The sequence below is a fragment of the Crassostrea angulata genome, chromosome 5 (genome assembly GCF_025612915.1).
Source record: "Crassostrea angulata isolate pt1a10 chromosome 5, ASM2561291v2, whole genome shotgun sequence".
Lineage (NCBI taxonomy): Eukaryota > Metazoa > Mollusca > Bivalvia > Ostreida > Ostreidae > Magallana > Magallana angulata.
The window spans coordinates 28,708,838-28,727,237 of record NC_069115.1 but is presented as its reverse complement, the minus strand read 5'-3'; the positions used below and the strand labels follow the sequence as shown (position 1 = coordinate 28,727,237).

Below are 18,400 nucleotides of genomic sequence, written 5' to 3'. Positions count from 1 at the left end.
CAATTTAATGAGTTTAATCAATATAATTACTCTAGTGAAAATGCAGAACGTTTGTTTCAAGGTATTTTTTTTTACCTACTCTGTTTTTATTTTTAAAGTATGTTCAAATCCTCTCCCTTAGACATATACTATAGGTAAAAAATATCAAAAATACGAAATCACATTTTTTTTAGATACATAAATTGCAAATATCGTCAAAGTCAATGTATGCATTTAGATTTAGAAGTGACTTTCAACCTGTTTTTTTTAAACTAAGATTGTCAAATGAGTATGTTTAATCATTGTACTTTAGCAGAGTGCTTACCGGGATACCATGGACCCCTCTGTAACATGGCATGCCGCTATCCAAACTATGGGAAAGAATGCCAGTTACAATGTTTGTGCAAGGAAGAGCAATGTAATCACACCACTGGATGTGATGAAAAAAGTAATGTTTGATTGGACTTGTTTAATTTGGAGAAAAATATACATTTTTGGATGGATATGATAGAATACAATACGCATGAAAGCGCTGGTAGAATTCGTTTGTAAGAACTGCAACGTTTTCTTGCTTTATTTCTATATACAAATTCAATCCCAACCCTTATTGGCATTCCGACCATACCACAGGGATCAGGATTGATAGAACTTCTGTAAAAAGTACATGTAACTTTTTTGCATACTTTGTTTGTTTTATCTTATTCCTTTCTATAGATATTTTACAAAATACAATGCGAAAAAAATGTTATATGATCACAGTTATTATTATCTCCAAAATGTGATAACTGATATCATAAGAATTTAATCAAAGCATAATAAAGTTACACAGAGTGAATTTCTGCCATTCAGTCAACTGAATGTTAACTGAATGGTCTGGAAATGTGACTGAATGGCATAGCTATGCCATTCAGCCACCTTTCAGTTATCTTTCAGTCACATTTCAGTTGGCTGAATGGCAGAGATTCATCCTGTGTTAACAGAAAGTGTTTATGACCATAAATGTTTCAGTGGTTTCATTATTACAGAGAAAATTAAAACTATAATAAATTGTTCTATAATGTTTATTCAAAACCTGACTTTTTATTTTTGTTCGGTCACACCGACTTTCTTAGATTTCACTTTATTTTACGTGTTTGTAAAGTGAAATATATTGAACTAATATATTGGGATACAATAAAAAAAAAATAAATCAAAAAACGATTATTAAAAAAACATAATCCTATCGATAAAAAAATCAAAGATATTTTTATTTTTATTATAACTATTAATCAGTGTTAACATTATTTCTCTGCTGTTTTCAGCATGTCCGAAGGGATATTTTGGACCTAGTTGTAATTCTACATGTCAGTTTCCATCATACGGTGCAGGCTGCCGATTAAATTGTTCGTGTGAGTGGCAACATTGTGATTCTTTCACTGGCTGTACAACTTCAGGTATTTTATTAACAAGCTCGATTACATCTTTATACACATGTTTTCATATCGTGTATTCTCATCTAAACAGCATAGAACAGTATATGAAACAAATAAAATTAAATTAAATTTTTTTTAAAGAATTTCAATAAATGACTGCGCCTATGAGAAAAGGGCCCTTATGGCATTCTTTTCACAATTCCAGATTTTGATGGATTTAAACTTATATATGTCAGAAGATTAAAGTTATGAAGTTTCATGAAGATCCAATAAATATAGTTATCTTTAGATAAGGATATTTTTTACCTTTGACATTGTTCACCTTGCGACGTTACATTATGATTTGATCAACGTCATTTTTTGTAAGGTATATAGTCCCATTGTTTTATTTTTTATCATCTTTGCTGTTGAAGATATCATTACTAAATTCTTATTAGATAACTTATTAATAACTTTTAATATTAATACAATCATATATATCAAAAAATATTTTTTTTATATACATGTAATCCGGGGCGGCTCCGTGCACGTGCACATTGAAAATGTAACTGTCACAAAAACTATGAAATCTTTTTAACGCACTTTCATTTTTTCTGAATATATCATATCTTAGTCTAGTAAAGAACTGACTTTATAAACAACATGTCATTGTGCAATTCAAAGAATGTTTTTAAAATTATTTATTATCAATAATAACAATGAACATGGCATTTTAAAAAATGTATGGTGCTATTACATGTATATGCGCATTGGATTCCTGTGTATGCTTTATGAAAAAAGAAACTTCGCCAAAAGTCGATCTTTCTTTTTCTCATTTTGCTTTAACCTCTTTATTCTTCTTATCAATGGTTGTCGTATTTTACGTTGATTCGTTTTTAATTCGTCATGGTTTGCTTAATTCTATGTTGCTTTGATATTTTGTAGTCCGTAATAATTTACCTAATTGTGTTTTAATTAAAAACGTAAATTCTGCAATCAAATCGTGTAAATGAAAAGTCGCATTTTTAAAACAAGCGGTAGTGTGTTTGCTGCGATTGCCCCCAACCCCCCAACCCCCAGCATTCCGGTTTATGAAAATACGCAGCAAGTTTAGTAAGATTGCGAGATGTTTCGCTCTTAGAGAGATAAGTCGAGCCGATTATTTTGCTCCTACTTGTATCAATAAAAGATACAATGACTTCACCAAGTTCTGAAAGTTTATATCCATATAATGATAATCATTTTCGCAAGATTGGCATGGATCTCGAGAGTCTGAAGATTAGCAGAGACAACTACAAAACTAAATGGGTACTATATCTTGAAAGTAAACATGATAATGTGCAATACAGATACATGTTCATTTCAATAAATTCGTAAATGTGTTTAAATTAAAATTAAAGTTAAAAAAAACTAATATTTATTAAGTCAAAATATAAATGATATATACTTTATTTTGAATTCAATTAAATTTGTTCAGGATTGAAACGTATGTTTCTTTCATCCCACGCTTATTGCCATAAATAAAACTCTTAACGTTATTAATTATGTTTACTTTTATGTGTAAATCAATATGTAACGTTGCTGATATTGTAGATTTGTTTCATATTTTAAACGATCACTTATTTTTGTTTTGTGTTAAATTGCAAGAATGTAAAATCATGGAAATAACGAGCACCCATAATTTCGTTAAGTTATCGACAACAGTTTACTGCATGTATGAAGGATTAAAGCGTAGTAGATTTAAAAAAGGGGCCCCATTTTAATGGATGTGAACCTTAATTAATTATCCCCTCCGCTCGCATTTCATTTCCTGAAATCTCAATACAAACACTAAAGTTGTAGACTTTCTTCTCTAGTAGCATTTTCTTAATGTTTTTGAAGCACCGACTATTTTTGTCAAGGCCAAATTGTTCATTAAATAGATTAACAAGTTCCCGGAGCAATAAATTATAATGTGATTTTGTCAAAGAATAAAATCGGGCACAGGATAGATACTCTAAGGGTTAATAAAAACTATAGTTTGCGTCTAAATTTAATTAGAATGTAATGACTAAAAATGTGTACACATGTTAATACAATGAGTTGTTCCATGGAATATTGTTCCACATGAATAAATTAGCGCTTGTATATGTAGCTCAATTGCCACGGAAATTTTAAACAAGCAGCACACTAACATTTTTTTTCATTAAAATAACTTCTTTTATGTTTTTTAGCGTTCTCTAAAATTATCTGCCAGAATGCATGTGCATCTATTATAAAACATACCGAGCAGGTTATATTCTTATTGCTATTTACATATTATCTTAGATGCTGTACGCACAATTTACATGTATTTACCTTTTGTCATTTAGGAATTTTTTCCAAGTGGGTCAATACCCCCCCCCCCCCTCCCCCAAAAATGTATATTTATATAAAAAAAATCAAGCTCCATAAACTTTTGCACAACTAATTTAAATTTGAAAAAAAATCTAATCAATTATATATTTTTGTTAATTTTTTTGCACGAACTTGTAATCAGTGCTAGCTTTAAATACATGTACACCGCTAGCCTGCATATGTAATTAAATATTAGATCAATAATAGGTTTTGTAAACTTAATTTCAGAAGTGAATTTGGCTTTTAAAATTTTTTTTAATATTTAATCATTAATTATTAAAATAAACATGTACGCTGTTTTGAACACATTTTGATAACACAGAGAAAGTAGCGATTAAATGTTTCTTTGTTCTTTACAATTTTGTAGCACTGAAACTATTGAAGAGTTGAAAAAATATTTTATTTCAATTTTTAATCTGAATGATCTGATCGGCAATTTATAAACACCTATTAAATAATACTGTTTTTTTGCCTAAATATATATTACTGGCTGACCACAGGAGAAACAGAGCGGGGGCAAAAATAAGGTGGTGCTTATATTGTTTTAATTCATATTTGCAACACTTAAATGACAATCGTAAAGTTAACTTGCATTTGCTTTTGCGCTTAAATCTGTATGCACCACATTTTGTAGTTTATTGTAAACATTTTCTTTTATTTATAGCATTCAGTTAAAACAATTTTTAGAGTGTATATCTAATCTTTATGAAATAGATGCAATGAAAATAGTCTTGAATAATAGACGGACTTAAAAAAAAACTAATGATATTCCATGAACAATTTCTTCTAAATATTCTAACTTGAATAACTGTAAGTTACAGTACAAAAAATGATGAAGCTAAATTGAAAGGTTATTATTCATACTAAGAATTTAGTTTCATAATACATTGATCAAATTTCATTTATTATCTATTTTAAAAATCAACCAAAATGACAGAATCTTACAGTTTGGAATAATATCGAGCTATATCAATTGATAAACGACTAAATCTACATGTAGTATCAACCTATAAATTAAACACATATTTTAAATAATAATTCATTCACTAGTCTCTGTAACTTAATTTAAAATAACACTAATAAATATTGCACAGATACAATATATTAAACATCATCTTTTTTATTACCAATTTCCAAGGGCGGAACCTCATGGTATTTTCTACAGAAGTGGATTATCTTTCTTGTTTTTCGACGTGATCATATATAAATGCCCTTATAAACAGTGATTTATGTATTTACCGTGCAATAAAAAGGCTATGGGTTTCATCCAGATTGGTAAGCATGTTTTTGAACCCGAATCGTTAGAGATTCAGAGGCTTTAGATGAAAATGGTAGACCAGTAAAAAAAACCAAGAAGTTAAAGTCGGCGCGAGTAAACAGATGCTGACGGGCGAATCAACAAGTTATAATCGGCAGCAAAAACGCAGTCGCGAATATATATAATGATTTCTTATTTACCGGTAATTTTATAATTAATCTTTATTCAAAACATTCAATATCAGATTAAGTACCACAATGTAAATTGTTCCAGAATGTAAATTGTTCAATCGTGTTATTCTCTAAAAGTTTTTTTTTTATGCCGATGATCAAGAGTTTTCTTTTGTTCGTATCAAACAAGCACGGAATCTACATTCGATCGTGAGTTATGAGTAAAATATTAAAACAATATAAATATGTTCATTTTATTTATTATAAAAGATACTGCATTCTAGGGCCTTGCTATTAAGACACGTGCTCATAAACAAATTAACAAAATTACAGCGCCACTGTTTTGTACCTGGCTATCAGACAAGTTTTTTTCTTTTACGTAACGTCATTTCTTTATTACGTTATTTCTCTGTTTATACAAAACGTCATAAGGACCCTTTTCTCATGGGCGCAATCAAATAGATTTTTTTCTTTGCTTTATATGAAAGTTAATGAATTATGTATATCCTTTCCTAAAACAATCGTTTTATCGTTCTTACAAATAGAATCACATGTATAATTTTAAAAAGTTTTATGTTTGTCATTCTACGATGTATTCAACCCGTTATTTTTTGTTATTTAGTCCAAATTAAGACATATCTTCCGCTGAACACGTCAAAAATAAATATAATGTATGTTTCTTATCAGCATAAAACTATAAAGAACGGTGTGTACGTATAATTCTATGTACATGTATCTATGTTTCGCCTATATATCATCTATCTATCTATCTATCTATCTATCTATCTATCTATCTATCTCTTAAATAAGACATTCTTTACAAGAAAAAACATTGCAGTTTTTCTTTCTCTTCTTACAGGACTTCTAAACGACAAATCCACATGGTCAAAGCTGAATTCATCACATAAAGCTATGTTGATTAGCATTTGCGTCATCGGAACCATTTTCTTCATCTTCTTTTTAATAATCATCGTTTTAAACAAGAAGAAAAATGTATTCATAAGTTACTATGATAATCGGAAATGAAAATTAGACAAGCAGTGATTTTTTTCAGCCTTTGTAAAAAAAAGAGTGGCGTTATTATTGACGCTTACATGCAGTTCTAGAATATTCTTCATATCAGATACCATGATAGTTACATGAAGAAAATGTATATAGGAATTGAAAAATTGAGAAACCTAAGACCATAATTCATTGCTTTAAATAAATTTTAAATACTTCCTTCTGTATATTGATGATTATATACATGTATTTAGAATGTATTTACATGTATGAACTCAAACCCCATTATTTCTATTCTATTATGTAATGTGGGTAATACATTCAGGCATATCTCCAATAATTTGCAACGAAGTGATGTTTTTGAAAAATGAATGCAATTAAAACTCCTTGTATGAGGTTAGAAATATGTTCCTTAGCATTCGTGAACAACGCGGAAAATTCTATTTTTCAATGCAATTTTCCTTTTTCAACCGAAAGTAACTTTGGACCTAGTCGAGGGAACTGTGCATAAGATAATTATAGGGTAAACACGTTTGTAAATTTATTCACTGAGTATGTTGATGTAAAAAAAAAAGTGGTCTGAAAAAATATTTTTATACAATTTACTGATTCTTATTTTCACACCGAAATAGTTTGATAATATGAAACAAGCGTTTATCTCCTCCCAGAAAGAGATGCGATCAGGCTAGTTTCTCATAAACATGGAAAGGGGATTAAAGTCAGGGAAAACAGGTAATTTTAAAATCATATCAAATATCAGCTCTGCTTCATATTCATTAGGAATACTGCACACTTATCATAAACTTTGTTTTAGCGCCTGATTTCTAAAATATTTCACATTATTCAATATTCAAGTTAAATATTCAATTGTGCAAGAAAGTTGAACAAACATACCCTGAGACATACACGCGGCGTATTATGACCAGATCTTGCAGATGCGGGAAACAATTTAGGCGTTAACTTACTTTTTAAAAGATCCATCCTAAAACAAAATGTTTATTGACAAATGCAGTCTAAAAAAAAGTTGATTTTAAAATCAGCGTTTTGATTTCACTTTGGTTAACAATGGATTGGAAACGGTTTTTTTCAATTATTTGGTTTTTTAAAAATTACAGTTTGTTACAGCAACAATGAAAAAAGGGTTTTAACGTTCATGTAATTTGCTTGGTTATTATTACATGTTACAAGTATATGAGTCAATGATCAAATTTAGCATAATTATGTTCAGTGTTTCAAAATCAAAAGAAAAAATAAAATATCACTTAAATTTTCTTTTTGATTTAAGAAGTACAAATTAATTGTTATCATAAAGGGTTTGCATGGGGTTTTTTCCTGAATAATTCAACATGTATCAGCACCACGTATGCCAAAAGAATGTAATTGTCACACTGATTTACAGTTAAAGAAAAATAATTCCAAAAATCTTTTCAGAAAGTGAGATCCATGCAATTTTAAGGATATTTTTTAAAAACCTTTTTCGGGTATGAAGTATAAGAATATTTCTATTTAGCTCACGTTACCAATCAAGCGTGTATGAGTATGAATGAGAGATTGTATGAAAGAGTTCTATTTAGTAACGTGAGGATTTTGTTCCTAGTTGTGTCTTGACTACGTGTTCGCTTGTTTATTTTTTGATTTCAGTAAACCACGCGGCTGTCAAATGGTTACTTAGAAAATAATTGATAAAAATGTATTGTTTTAAAAAAAAAACTTACTTACTTACTTACATACGTTGTATCATAAAGTCCCACCAATTCCTCAGGCCAATGCTTTTTGTTTTCATGGCAGACCTAGTGCTTAACAGCATGTAGTACATGCAAGATATTCTTCTATTTTGTTTTGAAGCTTCAGTTTACCATAATGTAACGCATTTATAATATATGTATTGTGAATTACTCATAGTTCACTTTGCTCTATGCAACATAATAACTTAATATGATGCCCATCGATTTGATTGTAAGCGTGAGTATGTTTGCACTTATAGTTTAATTAATGATAATAAATCCTTGTAAAAATTTGGAAACTCCCTTTGATTTTCAAATTTTATAAACAATGCAATAACAATCAAATGATTCAATTGAAAACTGTCGTTTGTTTAGAATATGATAAATAATGCACCTTAGCTAATTTTCAATTCTTTTTTTCCTCATAACATTAATTGATCAATGATGAGGATAAAATCCAAAATTCGCACCAAAATATATTTAAACTTTGTACTCGCCAAGACCTGAGGGTCCACTTTACATAGATTTTAAGTAAATAAAGCGGAGCCACATTTTGATATTTTAAGGAAGTATACAAGTTTTATAACGGATTTTGCTGTCCATCAGTGTATTATTTATAAAAGGGTTTCTGCAGAACACATGAAGACTCTGTATATAACTAGGGTATCACACAAGCTATTTCTTTTAATACACATGTATTTAAGCTTTGGATTTGCAGATGTGGTGGAAGATGGTTTAGAGTTAGAAATGGAAAGACCTAGTATAGTAATATTTACATTTCTGCTGGTATTCCAAAAGGATTTCAAAAAGAGAACATTATGTTTTGTAAATTCAAGGAATCTCAATTGAAATGATATAAAATATTTCTATGCTTTAACTAATAAACTCAATTGTTTTACACTGAAACTCAACTTAATTTAATCACGTCACTTGCAAAATACCAGTGTTAGATTGTTAAATCTGAATTTTGAACAAATCCTCGATTTTGTTTTTATTTCCTCAAAAATAAGGAAACTTTTGAACATATAATTTACTTTCCTTAAAAAAAGAATAAATGGTTATGGTAATCCTGATTCTCGATGTAAAAATTTTATTCATCAGTTAGCAATGTTATTAGAGTATACTTTGATATTTTTTCTGAATTTAATTCAGAGCAGGATTCTTCATGCAAAAGGTAAGTATCTAGATTACTGTATTCTTTAATCATATCATTTTTAATTACAAGATGGAGTCAATATTGTCTTTCTCTTCAGTAATAGTCTTTTACATTTGATCAAAATGATAATAACAAATATTCCTCCACAATATATGAAACAATATTGAAGATAACATGCTATTGAAGATAACAACTAAGATGTACAAATATTCAATTTAATAATTTCATTCATCATAATTAATTATTGAATTCACCAAGCTAACCCAGCACTATACATTATATTCGCTTGAAAGACACAGGGCCTGGCAACATTCAGGAATTATGAAATAAAACTAAAAATAAATAGTATGAGAAATATTTATTACTCCGCTATTACAAACAATTGGTGGATGTTGGCCGCATAATGATTTTTTGTGGGATAACTGGGGAGCCGACCAGTGTGCCAGTTTAACTACCCATGTAGGGACACACTGTGGGCCCGAGTATGAAACATCAGTGCCCGGACCTGAACGATCCCCAGCGTTCTAAGGAGGGTAGTGAGACCTGTCCTTTTCACCCTGTCTCCTGCAGTGCTTCCTGGTTTAGAACTTTGCATGACAAAGGCTACTTAAACAACCAATTATTACATGCACCAGCCTGTATCATCCCCTCACTGGAGTAAGGTGGATGTGGCCCCAGCTATACTCAGTGTGCCCCACTATACAAAAAACCCAATTTTACGTTGTAACCACATGGCACAGTTAACTGTAATAACTATGTCTTTTATAAACCATCTTGAATGATTTAATTTATATACTATCCCCTAGCTTTGAAAGCAAGTGGGGGGGAGACACCCAGGTTTTGGAGCAGAAAGTGTCAACACATACAACTGCGGACTCCCCAGTCCCCACCACAGACATTGGGACAATGTCCCCTATTAAACCCTTGATAAAATTAATATTATATATGTAAAACTAATACATACAGATGCAATAATTTGTGTAGATGCTGGTAAAATAAAGAAGCAAAAATTGTCAGAGACTGGTTAATATTTATATTTGCCTTAGGTTGTACATGAAATTGAAAGAGCATGAAACAAAGGCCAATACCAAGTATGATAGCACATTATGCTTTGAAGTAAAATAAATATTCTGGTTAAAATCTTTTGTTTAAATCAAATTTACTGTTTTTCAGAATTTTTTTACGTTTCAGAGATAATTTGTTTTAACTGTTTCCATTATGAAAATGTCTTTGTAAAACAACCCCATATGAAATGTACAATAGTTAATGATTAAAATATCAACGATTTTAAATCTCTTTAAGTTTTGTATATTTTTAAATAAAAATTTTATATAGTATGTTTGTTTTTATATTTAGAATATTCTTTCTAACTTTACAAATGTATGTTTATAAACAATCTGCTTTGTTATTAATTTTTTAACGTTTTCATTGGCATATAAGTATACATCATCATTGTACTTCATCAGAATGCTTACCGGGATACCACGGACCCCTCTGTAACATGAAATGCCGCTTTCCAAACTATGGGGAAGAATGCCAGTTACAATGTCTGTGCAAGGAAGAGCAATGTGATCATATCACTGGATGTGATGGAAAAAGTAATGTTTATTGAGATTTGTATATTTTGAAAAAAAATATGCTTTTTGGTTTAGCTATATTATGCATTTATGTTGTAATAAAATATCGCATAAAAGCGGTATTAGAATTGTTTATAAAAATTGCAACCGGTATATTCAAAGAATTTTCTCTTACAATTCCTGTAATAACATTCAATCCCCATTGTGGTTCCACAATATCCCGCGGATCATGATTTTTATAAACTTGCATATAAACTACATATATTTTTTATCCAGATTTTCTGTTAGTCATATCTTACCCATTTCTTTTAAAAACTGTATAAAATGCACTGCAAGTTTTAAACAATTAAAAAATGCTCACAATTATTCTTGTATAGCATTTTATATTTCCAAAATTTGAAAATTAATCTCATTGGATTATAATGCTAGAAGAATAAAGTTAACTAAAGTGTTAAATGACAATAAAATTTTAAGTGCTTTCATAATTCGGTTTTTTATTGCGTTTGGTTAATTGATAGAGAAAATTAAAACGTTGATAGTTTTATTACAAAATCTGATTTTTTTATTTCTGTTCGACTACATTGCTGTTTTTTAAATTGCACTTTATTTAAAGTGTTTTTTAAATAAATAAATTTTCAGGAATATGAAAATCTCAATCATAGTGTTAAACTTTTAGAGATATTTTAAACGAAAATATCTAATATGAATAATGTTTTTTTTTTCAATAAACTCACAAACACAATCAGAAATTGAACCGATTATGCAATTAGCTCTCTCTGCAAATAGAATGGATCTTCTCAATAAACAAAAGAAGAAAAACACTAAAATGGCTGTACCAAACGTTTGGTGACCAAATTCAACCTATGTTTTAAAGGGTAAAGGAAACGACTTATGAAATACTGGGATAACATACAACATGACGAAGTATGCAAACAATTATTCACAACACCTCCTATGGTTGCATACAGTTAACACAACAATATAGGTGATCTAATCATTAGATCCAAATTAAAACCAAATGAAGTTCAAAGAGACTAATTGATTTATGCACAAGGTGAACTCCTGACGAGGCGGGCCTTAGTACAACTCTGAAATGACATGTGCTATTAACACCGCCGAAACACTCTTAACTAGCTATGACATATAAGCAATTGACCAAATGCTTTCTTAAGAGTGGCGGGTTCTACATGTAATAGGTTTAAAACATGTCTGGATGTTAGGATGCCGTCGTTTGTTTGCACCTAGCATTTTTAACTTCTTCTTAGAAACTACAAGGCTAAATGTTATTATTTTTGGTGTGAGGCATTTTTATGGTAAGAGGAATCTAAATTGTGAAATTCGTGGCTCTACACCCCCAGGGCACCACAAGTGGGGCAAAATATACAAGAAAAGCCAAATTTTCAAAAATAATCTTCTCTACTCCCACACAGGTGAGGAAAAAACTTGTTGCATGAAGCCTTCTTCCAAAATTGTGAAATTCATGGCTCCTGGGTCAGGGGTTCTTTCACTAGGGTGGGGCCAATATGGCCATATAGTAAAAATGTATTAAATCTCAGAAAATCTTTTTCTCTACTCCCATATATATTTTAAAAAAAAAAACCTAAATGCATGATTATGATGTCCATTAGGCCCTCTACTAAAATTGTGAAATTCATGATCCCTGTGTCAGGGGTTCAGGCTCTAGGGTGGGACCAATATGGCCATATAGTAAAATGTATTAAATCTTTAAAAATCTTCTTTACTCCCAAACATGTTGGCAAAAAACTGAATACATGGTTATGATGTCCACTAACTTATCTACCTAAATTGTCAAACTCATGGCCCCTGGGTCAGGAGTTTATGACATGGGAGGGGGGGGGTGGGCAATATGGCAATATAGTGTTAATGCATATAATGTTTTAAAATCTTCTTCTTTATTCTCCCCTTTAAGTATGGGCAGGGCAAAAATGGATGTATAGGTGTTAATGCAAATAATTTTTTAAAATTATATTCTTTACTCCCAAACACCTCAAAGGAAAACTGAATTCAAACTCTTCTTTTAGTGTTTCGCCAAAATAAAGGTTCATTGTTCTTTTTGAAAGATTTCAGACAGGAGGTGGTCCTCATTACAAATTTATAATTTTTCTACTCGAGAATGAAACCCAACTAAATGAATATATGAGACTCCTCGACAAGTTTGTGTATGGCTTATATGCTACTAAGGTGACCCTTAAGGTCTATTGGCCTCTTTTTAATTTACTGATCTTGAAAAAGGACGTTTAACAACCTTAACATTCCTTCATATATGGGTGCTTTGTTCAGAGTTTGATAAAAACTGACTGCCAATTTTGAAGAAGAAAATGTATAAAACAAACAGAAAGACGGACACCGGACAAAATTGACAAGAATAGTTCACTTCAGCTCACTGTTCGGGTAAGATAAAAAAGTTTGTTAAAGCTTAATTCTGAGTCATTTTTAATCGTGTTTCCTATAAAAGTTTAAGGCGAACTTCAAAATCCCTCTGCGGCCCATTTAATGGCCAAAAGTCACGGTTTAAACAAATATAAATCTACACTAAACGATGATGCTTAAATATTAACACTAATTTTATTTCATGGAGAAAATATATTCAACATGTGTGCCATTAAATTCTACGTCAATCTTTGAACCCTTCGTAAGCCAAAGCGTTTACCAGGGGGTCACAGTATGAATCTACACTCTCTCAGGATGTTCACATAATAATATCAAAAAGCATTGTTGTAGTTTCTGCAAAAAGCATTCTTTAACATTTTCCTTGGATTATCCTATGTAAAACTTTCAACCCCTCCATGGGCCCCAAAATTGGACCGGGCAAACGAATTCAACATTTCATAAATAGATGTAAGTTTGGTACTTGTTAGTGCAGTAGTTCTTGAGGTGATGATTTTTTAAGACAGATATCCTATTTTCAGTGTTTCGTGATGATTTTACCTTTTGATACCCTTTTATTAGAACAATTTGGAAACCCATTTCCTTTAGATTCCTTTGTCTATGTATCAAGTGTAGTTAAGGTTGATTCATTTGTTATAGAGATGAAATTTTTAAAAATGTAAATACATGTAGTTTACAGACAGACGAACAGTAGAAATGCAGACAACAGGTGATTAGAGAAGCACAGTTGTAAATGCGTCTGCTTACTGTCTTTATGTATGTCTATCCCCATCTTAATCTATGTCATGACATTTTTCAGAATGCTTACCTGGATACCACGGAACCCTCTGTAACATGACATGCCGCTTTCCAAACTATGGTTATAATTGTCAGCGAGGATGTTTGTGTGAAGAAGCCAGCTGCAATCACGTCACAGGATGTCTTCAAACAAGTAATGTATTATGAGGTTTGAATAAATAATTAAAATGCAGTTTTGTTTATACGGCAGCGGATATGCCGATTAATACTTCCACAAAAAGAGCAAAGTATATTTTTGTTGAAATTATAATTATATATATATTAAAAGTGGACAAGCCAGTGTATTAAGTGTTGGTACGTCTCAAAATGCATTTGACACGTGAAATGCAGTATATAAAGTTAACTGATTACCTTTTTTTGTAAATTTGCCAGATGAATCTGATTGGAATCAACGCCTTCCGTTCAACGCATCAGGATGGAAAATCATGTATGTTTCAGTTGAAAATATCTCTTTAAGAACAGGTAAGCATATACAATTAAAAAAAAATTCCTTTATTATTTTTTTGGTTAATTTTATTACAAATTTGAATTGACATATTCTCTCTCTCTCTCTCTCTCTCTCTCTCTCTCTCTCTCTCTCTCTGTGTGTGTCTCTCTCTTTCTCTCTCTCTCTCTCTATTTCTCGCTCTCTTTTTCTTAACTTCATTTTTTTAAAATATATTTTATATTTTAGAACCTCCCTTCATTGGATCAATGTGGTCAAAGATGAATATGACACACAGAGCCATGTTCATCAGCACTTGCATCATTGGGACCATCGTTTCTGTTTTCATGTTTATAGTCTTTATATATGTCATACACAAGAGAAAGGATGCTGTTGTAAGATATTATCGACTAAGTAGAAGGAAAAAAAGCAAAAAAATATCATTTCATGATTTTTGATTCAGAAAATTGATATCTCATTATAGCAAAAATTGATATCTACAAAAACGATTTAAAGTAGTACTATAGATTACAACTATACGTAAGATTTTTATGCTTAATTAAAAAAAAATCGATATGGACACAGAAAGAATTTTTTTTTAAGAATAGTTAACATTTATTTAGTTGAAGCATGATATTGTGATAAGTTGAAACTTGAAACCTAGTTGGTATTATGTCAACTTGAGAATGACTTTTAATACATGTAACTGAACAGAAAAAGAGTGGACATTTGTTATGGAGAAGAAAAATTTAATGAATTGGTTTTGTTTTATAAAATTGACTGATTATTTAAGAATTAACATTCATCCGATGAAATTCGCAACGAAATACATCCCATGCCACAAAGTAATAAATCTGCTTTTTCCTCTGATGTGAATTATCCAACATCCTTATCAATAAATGTCAAAAACCGTTGTCATGAATGGTAATACATGTCTAGTGATTAATTTCCTGGATTTAACCTGACATGCAAAGTATGAAATGCACGCCTTCATGCTTGTTGAATAAAGGCTAGAAAACCAGAACCAACTTCCTGAAGACCTATATCAAGGATGCAATTTTTTCCCGAAAAAAAACACTCAAAACTGTGGGCACGTAATGGATAAAATGAAAGTTAGTTTTCTTCCTGTACTTGATTTAGATTAAATATACTCGCCAATATTTTATTATATTTTATTATGTTTTTGGTAAACTTTATTACAAATTTGAATTGACATATTCTCTCTCTCTCTTTCTCTCTCTCTCTCTCTCTCTCTCTCTCTCTCTCTCTCTCTCTCTCTCTCTCTCTCTCTCTCTCTGTAGTATGTGTAATTGTAAAATATTTCATGGAATAAAATAATCAACAGGTAAACTTTTCAATTTTCAAAAGACTGTTTATGTATTTTTTGAGGTGAAAAAACTATACTAAAAAGGATAATATAGTTAAATGTTTCAAATAATTAATTCTGACCAGTTAACCATAAAATCTCATATTCACGGTAAACTGGTTATAAATTCAAATTAGTACTTCATTATTTATAATATTAAAATGAATTTAAAATATTTAAACTATTAATCGAATAAAAAATAAATGCATTCAACACAGAGGTACATTTGGAAACACTACCATTAGTCATCAGTAAAAGGATATTATCTTTCTAACAGGATCAAAAGTAAATCATACAACACCTCTAGGTTAAGCTTTATTCTTTTAATTAAAAAAGTAAATATGGACCTATTTATATAACTTAAGTGAAGAATAATGCACACCATTCTTGTCATCAATTGTAACAATATGAAGTTTAAATATTACAAAACTTTGAAGTGAGCATTTAGAAAGCTTAAATTCTTATTTTTATTTACCAGTTATATGAGCTGATTTAAAAATAAGACTTTGAACTTTTCTTACAGCTTATGATTCTTTTGATTTTAATGATATTGTACATGTATTAAAGAAAACCCTGAAAACGGACTATGTCTTGTTAACACGTAATAAAAGAATGCAAATGTTAGAGAGAGTTTACTACATTCAGTGAATTATCAACATTTGTATTATCAAATGTTTACTGTGCAGAAAGTAATTTGCACAAACATTTTGACTCTGTTTTAATTTCGTCCCATTTGTCCCCATGGAAAGTCAGCAAAATTTAAACAACACTTATTTAAAGGGGCATAATCACGATTTTGGTCAATTTTTTTTCTGTTTTTATTATTTACAATGCCTTATGAATGCATTTCTAATGATCAATTGAAATTTGGGTGCCCGTCGATGAGTTTTAAGCAAGATACAGGGCTTACAATTTAAACAAGGCTCGTGCCCTGTTTTTGTTTACATAGGTTGAATATAGGAGTAAAAATCTTTTTGAAGATGATATGTCTATATTCTTATTTATTTTAAGCATGAATAAACAGTTCCTTACGATTAACACATTCATTTTAGGCTTAAAACTGTAATGTTCACTTCAGCATTCAAAATGTAAACAAAAGCTTTTTTTACATAGCGAGGAATTGTAAGCTCTGTAACTCGCTTATAACTCAACAAATGACACTCGAATTTTGGTTGCCTATTATAAATGCCTTACTGAAGCATTACAAACATTTAAATCGAAGAAATAATTTTTGACCAAAATCGTGACCATGCCCCTTTAATACAGGTTGCTTCATTTAACATTTTCCTTTCATGAACTGCAATGCTTCATGTTTTAGTACTAGCTATATAGTATGTACTAAAACATTAAGATTCTTAATCAATGATACAACAGCCATTGTGATAACCACTGTTTTAAATATTTCTGTTTGACTTTATGAAGCTGTGTTTGACTTTACAAAGGTTCCTAGATTGGATTTATGTCTGATGTAACTAAGGTTAGCAATGTGGCAGTTAGGCCTCCTGTTTCTAAAATGTATTGCTTTAATCATAAAATACTGCTTGCCTTATTAGCTAAATATGATTTGATATTGTTTTTCGATTTGAGCTCAAAATATTAACATTATAATTCCAATATCTGTGAAATTCTATTTATATTTTTTATGTTTTATTTATAATTCTACTAGACAATTGAAGCCAAATCTGAGTTTTAAGTTAATGCAATATGTTATTACTTGATTCCGGGTACCTTTGAAAAACACATTTTTATACAAATAATCAAAGAAGAATAACTCAAATTATGATAATCAAAACTTACGAGAAGGATACAAGCGATGACAAAATCAAAACTGCAGTAAACCTAAAAATTAAGTAAATTACTATTTAAAATTTCCTTTTTAATTAATGTAATATAATTTACACATTTTTGATTTCAACATAAAGTACCAAATTAACGATATTGATATTTATAAACCAAATCAAGTTTCAGATTAATTCATGGAATGAAAGGTTCAGTTGGATCTCATGCAGGTATGAATATAGCTAGTAGTGCAAAAAATGCATCATCCGAGTAAAATTTTTCAGCTGCATGTATATTTAATATACAACGCAAAACAGCAACTTATACTGATAATGTTTTTATCAGCATGCATGCATCTCTGAATCATTTATCAAATTATCTATGAAGAGTTATCAAAAATACATATAACAAAATCCTTATAGCCCAGCAGAACATTACTAAGAAGGAACAGCTATTTCTTTATATATTTGATATATATGTATATGTATACTTATATACCGTGGTAAATACAATTAATTGGATGTCTGGGGTCAGTTCGTACAAGCTCATGGAGTTAACGCTTTCAATGTAGCATAGATTTTGATCAATTAAGAAATAATGTACACAAAGTCAACAACAAAAAAGTAAATAAGGACACCTAAGAACAATGTAAAAATTATTATAGCTTCTTAGATTAAAGCTGTTGTTTAAAAAGCTGAATAACAATGCATATGAAATTAGTATTAAGAAATTACACAGATGTATTTACTAAAATGCGAACGTGGGTTTACTCTATTGCGTATATTCCTTGCTTGTCGGTTTCTTGTAGATATAACAATCAATTTTCTGAAAAAATAGTGAACACATACAACGTAGATGCAAATAAATATGCATTGGCCTCGCTATATGGATATGAACAATGAACAACATAATTATTCTCAGAACAATTAATGCTCCTTCTTGTTCAGTCGGGCTATGACTTCCTCTCATTAAAACTGTAGCCTATTAACCT

The 18,400-nt window shown here is 30.3% G+C and overlaps 1 pseudogene; it reads left to right on the top strand.

The window, feature by feature from the left end:
- The first annotated feature begins 313 nt into the window (after positions 1 to 313).
- On the top strand, positions 314 to 14,913 carry LOC128185276 (multiple epidermal growth factor-like domains protein 10; annotated as a pseudogene).
- The last annotated feature ends 3,487 nt before the right edge of the window (positions 14,914 to 18,400 follow it).